The sequence below is a fragment of the Musca domestica genome, unplaced genomic scaffold, assembly GCF_030504385.1.
Source record: "Musca domestica strain aabys unplaced genomic scaffold, Musca_domestica.polishedcontigs.V.1.1 38, whole genome shotgun sequence".
NCBI classification, from domain to species: Eukaryota; Metazoa; Arthropoda; class Insecta; order Diptera; family Muscidae; genus Musca; species Musca domestica.
The window spans coordinates 2,769,584-2,778,157 of record NW_026712324.1 but is presented as its reverse complement, the minus strand read 5'-3'; positions in this window follow the sequence as shown (position 1 = coordinate 2,778,157).

Genomic DNA, 8,574 nt, shown 5'->3' with positions numbered 1-8,574 from the left:
GATGAAAAAACATGCTAAAAACCCCGAAATGTCAATATTTAAGGAGTTATGAGCGTTTTAAAATACCCTATTTTTCCTCTTTAATAAACTGGATGAAAAAACATGCTAAAAACCCCGAAATGTCAATATTTAAGGAGTTATGAGCGTTTTAAAATACCCTATTTTTCCTCTTTAATAAACTGGATGAAAAAACATGCTAAAAACCCCGAAATGTCAATATTTAAGGAGTTATGAGCGTTTTAAAATACCCTATTTTTCCTCTTTAATAAACTGGATGAAAAAACATGCTAAAAACCCCGAAATGTCAATATTTAAGGAGTTATGAGCGTTTTAAAATACCCTATTTTTCCTCTTTAATAAACTGGATGAAAAAACATGCTAAAAACCCCGAAATGTCAATATTTAAGGAGTTATGAGCGTTTTAAAATACCCTATTTTTCCTCTTTAATAAACTGGATGAAAAAACATGCTAAAAACCCCGAAATGTCAATATTTAAGGAGTTATGAGCGTTTTAAAATACCCTATTTTTCCTCTTTAATAAACTGGATGAAAAAACATGCTAAAAACCCCGAAATGTCAATATTTAAGGAGTTATGAGCGTTTTAAAATACCCTATTTTTCCTCTTTAATAAATTGAATGAAAAAACATGCCAAAAACCCCGAAATGTCAATATTTAAGGAGTTATGAGCGTTTTAAAATACCCTATTTTTCCTCTTTAATAAACTGGATGAAAAAACATGCTAAAAACCCCGAAATGTCAATATTTAAGGAGTTATGAGCGTTTTAAAATACCCTATTTTTCCTCTTTAATAAACTGGATGAAAAAACATGCTAAAAACCCCGAAATGTCAATATTTAAGGAGTTATGAGCGTTTTAAAATACCCTATTTTTCCTCTTTAATAAACTGGATGAAAAAACATGCTAAAAACCCCGAAATGTCAATATTTAAGGAGTTATGAGCGTTTTAAAATACCCTATTTTTCCTCTTTAATAAACTGGATGAAAAAACATGCTAAAAACCCCGAAATGTCAATATTTAAGGAGTTATGAGCGTTTTAAAATACCCTATTTTTCCTCTTTAATAAACTGGATGAAAAAACATGCTAAAAACCCCGAAATGTCAATATTTAAGGAGTTATGAGCGTTTTAAAATACCCTATTTTTCCTCTTTAATAAACTGGATGAAAAAACATGCTAAAAACCCCGAAATGTCAATATTTAAGGAGTTATGAGCGTTTTAAAATACCCTATTTTTCCTCTTTAATAAACTGGATGAAAAAACATGCTAAAAACCCCGAAATGTCAATATTTAAGGAGTTATGAGCGTTTTAAAATACCCTATTTTTCCTCTTTAATAAATTGAATGAAAAAACATGCCAAAAACCCCGAAATGTCAATATTTAAGGAGTTATGAGCGTTTTAAAATACCCTATTTTTCCTCTTTAATAAACTGGATGAAAAAACATGCTAAAAACCCCGAAATGTCAATATTTAAGGAGTTATGAGCGTTTTAAAATACCCTATTTTTCCTCTTTAATAAACTGGATGAAAAAACATGCTAAAAACCCCGAAATGTCAATATTTAAGGAGTTATGAGCGTTTTAAAATACCCTATTTTTCCTCTTTAATAAACTGGATGAAAAAACATGCTAAAAACCCCGAAATGTCAATATTTAAGGAGTTATGAGCGTTTTAAAATACCCTATTTTTCCTCTTTAATAAATTGAATGAAAAAACATGCCAAAAACCCCGAAATGTCAATATTTAAGGAGTTATGAGCGTTTTAAAATACCCTATTTTTCCTCTTTAATAAACTGGATGAAAAAACATGCTAAAAACCCCGAAATGTCAATATTTAAGGAGTTATGAGCGTTTTAAAATACCCTATTTTTCCTCTTTAATAAACTGGATGAAAAAACATGCTAAAAACCCCGAAATGTCAATATTTAAGGAGTTATGAGCGTTTTAAAATACCCTATTTTTCCTCTTTAATAAACTGGATGAAAAAACATGCTAAAAACCCCGAAATGTCAATATTTAAGGAGTTATGAGCGTTTTAAAATACCCTATTTTTCCTCTTTAATAAACTGGATGAAAAAACATGCTAAAAACCCCGAAATGTCAATATTTAAGGAGTTATGAGCGTTTTAAAATACCCTATTTTTCCTCTTTAATAAACTGGATGAAAAAACATGCTAAAAACCCCGAAATGTCAATATTTAAGGAGTTATGAGCGTTTTAAAATACCCTATTTTTCCTCTTTAATAAACTGGATGAAAAAACATGCTAAAAACCCCGAAATGTCAATATTTAAGGAGTTATGAGCGTTTTAAAATACCCTATTTTTCCTCTTTAATAAACTGGATGAAAAAACATGCTAAAAACCCCGAAATGTCAATATTTAAGGAGTTATGAGCGTTTTAAAATACCCTATTTTTCCTCTTTAATAAATTGAATGAAAAAACATGCCAAAAACCCCGAAATGTCAATATTTAAGGAGTTATGAGCGTTTTAAAATACCCTATTTTTCCTCTTTAATAAACTGGATGAAAAAACATGCTAAAAACCCCGAAATGTCAATATTTAAGGAGTTATGAGCGTTTTAAAATACCCTATTTTTCCTCTTTAATAAACTGGATGAAAAAACATGCTAAAAACCCCGAAATGTCAATATTTAAGGAGTTATGAGCGTTTTAAAATACCCTATTTTTCCTCTTTAATAAACTGGATGAAAAAACATGCTAAAAACCCCGAAATGTCAATATTTAAGGAGTTATGAGCGTTTTAAAATACCCTATTTTTCCTCTTTAATAAACTGGATGAAAAAACATGCTAAAAACCCCGAAATGTCAATATTTAAGGAGTTATGAGCGTTTTAAAATACCCTATTTTTCCTCTTTAATAAACTGGATGAAAAAACATGCTAAAAACCCCGCAATGTCAACATTTAAGGAGTTATGAGCGTTTTAAAATACCCTATTTTTCCTCTTTAAATATCTCAATGAAAAAACATGCTAAAAACCCCGAAATGTCAATATTTAAGGAGTTATGAGCGTTTTAAAATACCATAATTTTCCTCCTTAAATATCTCAATGAAAAAACATGCTAAAAACCCCGAAATGTCAATATTTAAGAAGTTATGAGCGTTTTAAAATACCCTATTTTTCCTCTTTAATAAACTGGATGAAAAAACATGCTAAAAACCCCGAAATGTCAATATTTAAGGAGTTATGAGCGTTTTTAAAATGTCCTATTTTTCCTCTTTAATAAACTGGATGAAAAAACATGCTAAAAACCCCGAAATGTCAATATTTAAGGAGTTATGAGCGTTTTAAAATACCCTATTTTTCCTCTTTAAATATCTCAATGAAAAAACATGCTAAAAACCCCGAAATGTCAACATTTAAGGAGTTATGAGCGTTTTAAAATACCATAATTTTCCTCTTTAAATATCTCAATGAAAAAACATGCTAAAAACCCCGAAATGTCAATATTTAAGAAGTTATGAGCGTTTTAAAATACCCTATTTTTCCTCTTTAATAAACTGGATGAAAAAAGATGCTAAAAACCCCGAAATGTCAATATTTAAGGAGTTATGAGCGTTTTAAAATACCCTATTTTTCCTCTTTAATAAACTGGATGAAAAAACATGCTAAAAACCCCGAAATGTCAATATTTAAGGAGTTATGAGCGTTTTTAAAATGTCCTATTTTTCCTCTTTAAATATCTCAATGAAAAAACATGCTAAAAACCCCGAAATGTCAATATTTAAGGAGTTATGAGCGTTTTAAAATACCATAATTTTCCTCTTTAAATATCTCAATGAAAAAACATGCTAAAAACCCCGAAATGTCAACATTTAAGGAGTTATGAGCGTTTTAAAATACCATAATTTTCCTCTTTAAATATCTCAATGAAAAAACATACTAAAAACCCCGAAATGTCAATATTTAAGAAGTTATGAGCGTTTTAAAATACCCTATTTTTCCTCTTTAATAAACTGGATGAAAAAACATGCTAAAAACCCCGAAATGTCAATATTTAAGGAGTTATGAGCGTTTTTAAAATGTCCTATTTTTCCTCTTTAATAAACTGGATGAAAAAACATGCTAAAAACCCCGAAATGTCAATATTTAAGGAGTTATGAGCGTTTTAAAATACCCTATTTTTCCTCTTTAAATATCTCAATGAAAAAACATGCTAAAAACCCCGAAATGTCAATATTTAAGGAGTTATGAGCGTTTTAAAATACCATAATTTTCCTCTTTAAATATCTCAATGAAAAAACATGCTAAAAACCCCGAAATGTCAATATTTAAGAAGTTATGAGCGTTTTAAAATACCCTATTTTTCCTCTTTAATAAACTGGATGAAAAAACATTCTAAAAACCCCGAAATGTCAATATTTAAGGAGTTATGAGCGTTTTTAAAATGCCCTATTTTTCCTCTTTAATAAACTGGATGAAAAAACATGTTAAAAACCCCGAAATGTCAATATTTAAGGAGTTATGAGCGTTTTAAAATACCCTATTTTTCCTCTTTAAATATCTCAATGAAAAAACATGCTAAAAACCCCGAAATGTCAATATTTAAGGAGTTATGAGCGTTTTAAAATACCCTATTTTTCCTCTTTAATAAACTGGATGAAAAAACATGCTAAAAACCCCGAAATGTCAATATTTAAGGAGTTATGAGCGTTTTAAAATACCATAATTTTCCTCTTTAAATATCTCAATGAAAAAACATGCTAAAAACCCCGAAATGTCAATATTTAAGGAGTTATGAGCGTTTTAAAATACCATAATTTTCCTCTTTAAATATCTCAATGAAAAAACATGCTAAAAACCCCGAAATGTCAATATTTAAGGAGTTATGAGCGTTTTAAAATACCCTATTTTTCCTCTTTAAATATCTCAATGAAAAAACATGCTAAAAACCCCGAAATGTCAATATTTAAGGAGTTATGAGCGTTTTAAAATACCATAATTTTCCTCTTTAAATATCTCAATGAAAAAACATGCTAAAAACCCCGAAATGTCAATATTTAAGAAGTTATGAGCGTTTTAAAATACCCTATTTTTCCTCTTTAATAAACTGGATGAAAAAACATTCTAAAAACCCCGAAATGTCAATATTTAAGGAGTTATGAGCGTTTTTAAAATGCCCTATTTTTCCTCTTTAATAAACTGGATGAAAAAACATGTTAAAAACCCCGAAATGTCAATATTTAAGGAGTTATGAGCGTTTTAAAATACCCTATTTTTCCTCTTTAAATATCTCAATGAAAAAACATGCTAAAAACCCCGAAATGTCAATATTTAAGGAGTTATGAGCGTTTTAAAATACCCTATTTTTCCTCTTTAATAAACTGGATGAAAAAACATGCTAAAAACCCCGAAATGTCAATATTTAAGGAGTTATGAGCGTTTTAAAATACCCTATTTTTCCTCTTTAATAAACTGGATGAAAAAACATGCTAAAAACCCCGAAATGTCAATATTTAAGGAGTTATGAGCGTTTTTAAAATGCCCTATTTTTCCTCTTTAATAAACTGGATGAAAAAACATGCTAAAAACCCCGAAATGTCAATATTTAAGGAGTTATGAGCGTTTTAAAATATCCTATTTTTCCTCTTTAAATATCTCAATGAAAAAACATGCTAAAAACCCCGAAATGTAAATATTTAAGGAGTTATGAGCGTTTTAAAATACCATAATTTTCCTCTTTAAATATCTCAATGAAAAAACATGCTAAAAACCCCGAAATGTCAATATTTAAGGAGTTATGAGCGATTTAAAATACCCTATTTTTCCTCTTCAAATATCTCAATGAAAAAACATGCTAAAAACCCCTAAATGTCAATATTTAAGGAGTTATGACCGTTTTAAAATACCCTATTTTTCCTCTTTAAATATCTCAATGAAAAAAAATTCTAAAAACCCCGAAATGTCAATATTTAAGGAGTTATGAGCGATTTAAAATACCCTATTTTTCCTCTTCAAATATCTCAATGAAAAAACATGCTAAAAACCCCTAAATGTCAATATTTAAGGAGTTATGACCGTTTTAAAATACCCTATTTTTCCTCTTTAAATATCTCAATGAAAAAACATGCTAAAAACCCCGAAATGTCAATATTTAAGGAGTTATGAGCGTTTTAAAATGCCCTATTTTTCCTCTTTAATAAACTGGATGAAAAAACATGCTAAAAACCCCGAAATGTCAATATTTAAGGAGTTATGAGCGTTTTAAAATACCCTATTTTTCCTCTTTAATAAACTGGATGAAAAAACATGCTAAAAACCCCGAAATGTCAATATTTAAGGAGTTATGAGCGTTTTAAAATACCCTATTTTTCCTCTTTAAATATCTCAATGAAAAAACATGCTAAAAACCCCGAAATGTCAATATTTAAGGAGTTATGAGCGTTTTAAAATACCCTATTTTTCCTCTTTAAATATCTCAATGAAAAAACATGCTAAAAACCCCGAAATGTCAATATTTAAAGAGTTATGAGCGTTTTAAAATACCCTATTTTTCCTCTTTAAATATCTCAATGAAAAAACATGCTAAAAACCCCGAAATGTCAATATTTAAGGAGTTATGAGCGTTTTAAAATACCCTATTTTTCCTCTTTAAATATCTCAATGAAAAAACATGCTAAAAACCCCGAAATGTCAATATTTAAAGAGTTATGAGCGTTTTAAAATACCCTATTTTTCCTCTTTAAATATCTCAATGAAAAAACATGCTAAAAACCCCGAAATGTCAATATTTAAGGAGTTATGAGCGTTTTAAAATACCCTATTTTTCCTCTTTAAATATCTCAATGAAAAAACATGCTAAAAACCCCGAAATGTCAATATTTAAAGAGTTATGAGCGTTTTAAAATACCCTATTTTTCCTCTTTAAATATCTCAATGAAAAAACATGCTAAAAACCCCGAAATGTCAATATTTAAAGAGTTATGAGCGTTTTAAAATACCCTATTTTTCCTCTTTAAATATCTCAATGAAAAAACATGCTAAAAACCCCGAAATGTCAATATTTAAAGAGTTATGAGCGTTTTAAAATACCCTATTTTTCCTCTTTAAATATCTCAATGAAAAAACATGCTAAAAACCCCGAAATGTCAATATTTAAGAAGTTATGAGCGTTTTAAAATACCCTATTTTTCCTCTTTAATAAACTGGATGAAAAAACATGCTAAAAACCCCGAAATGTCAATATTTAAGGAGTTATGAGCGTTTTAAAATACCCTATTTTTCCTCTTTAATAAACTGGATGAAAAAACATGCTAAAAACCCCGAAATGTCAATATTTAAGGAGTTATGAGCGTTTTTAAAATGCCCTATTTTTCCTCTTTAATAAACTGGATGAAAAAACATGCTAAAAACCCCGAAATGTCAATATTTAAGGAGTTATGAGCGTTTTAAAATATCCTATTTTTCCTCTTTAAATATCTCAATGAAAAAACATGCTAAAAACCCCGAAATGTAAATATTTAAGGAGTTATGAGCGTTTTAAAATACCATAATTTTCCTCTTTAAATATCTCAATGAAAAAATATGCTAAAAACCCCGAAATGTCAATATTTAAGGAGTTATGAGCGATTTAAAATACCCTATTTTTCCTCTTCAAATATCTCAATGAAAAAACATGCTAAAAACCCCTAAATGTCAATATTTAAGGAGTTATGAGCGATTTAAAATACCCTATTTTTCCTCTTCAAATATCTCAATGAAAAAACATGCTAAAAACCCCTAAATGTCAATATTTAAGGAGTTATGACCGTTTTAAAATACCCTATTTTTCCTCTTTAAATATCTCAATGAAAAAACATGCTAAAAACCCCGAAATGTCAATATTTAAGGAGTTATGAGCGTTTTAAAATGCCCTATTTTTCCTCTTTAATAAACTGGATGAAAAAACATGCTAAAAACCCCGAAATGTCAATATTTAAGGAGTTATGAGCGTTTTAAAATACCCTATTTTTCCTCTTTAATAAACTGGATGAAAAAACATGCTAAAAACCCCGAAATGTCAATATTTAAGGAGTTTTGACCGTTTTAAAATACCCTATTTTTCCTCTTTAAATATCTCAATGAAAAAACATGCTAAAAACCCCGAAATGTCAATATTTAAGGAGTTATGAGCGATTTAAAATACCCTATTTTTCCTCTTCAAAAATCTCAATGAAAAAACATGCTAAAAACCCCGAAATGTCAATATTTAAGGAGTTATGAGCGAATTAAAATACCCTATTTTTCCTCTTCAAATATCTCAATGAAAAAACATGCTAAAAACCCCGAAATGTCAATATTTAAGGAGTTATGAGCGTTTTAAAATACCCTATTTTTCCTCTTTAATAAACTGGATGAAAAAACATGCTAAAAACCCCTAAATGTCAATATTTAAGGAGTTATGAGCGTTTTAAAATTCCCTATTTTTCCTCTTTAAATATCTCCATGGAAAAATATGCTAAAAACCCCGAAATGTCAATATTTAAGGAGTTATGAGCGTTTTAAAATACCCTATTTTTCCTCTTTAATAAACTGGATGAAAAAAACA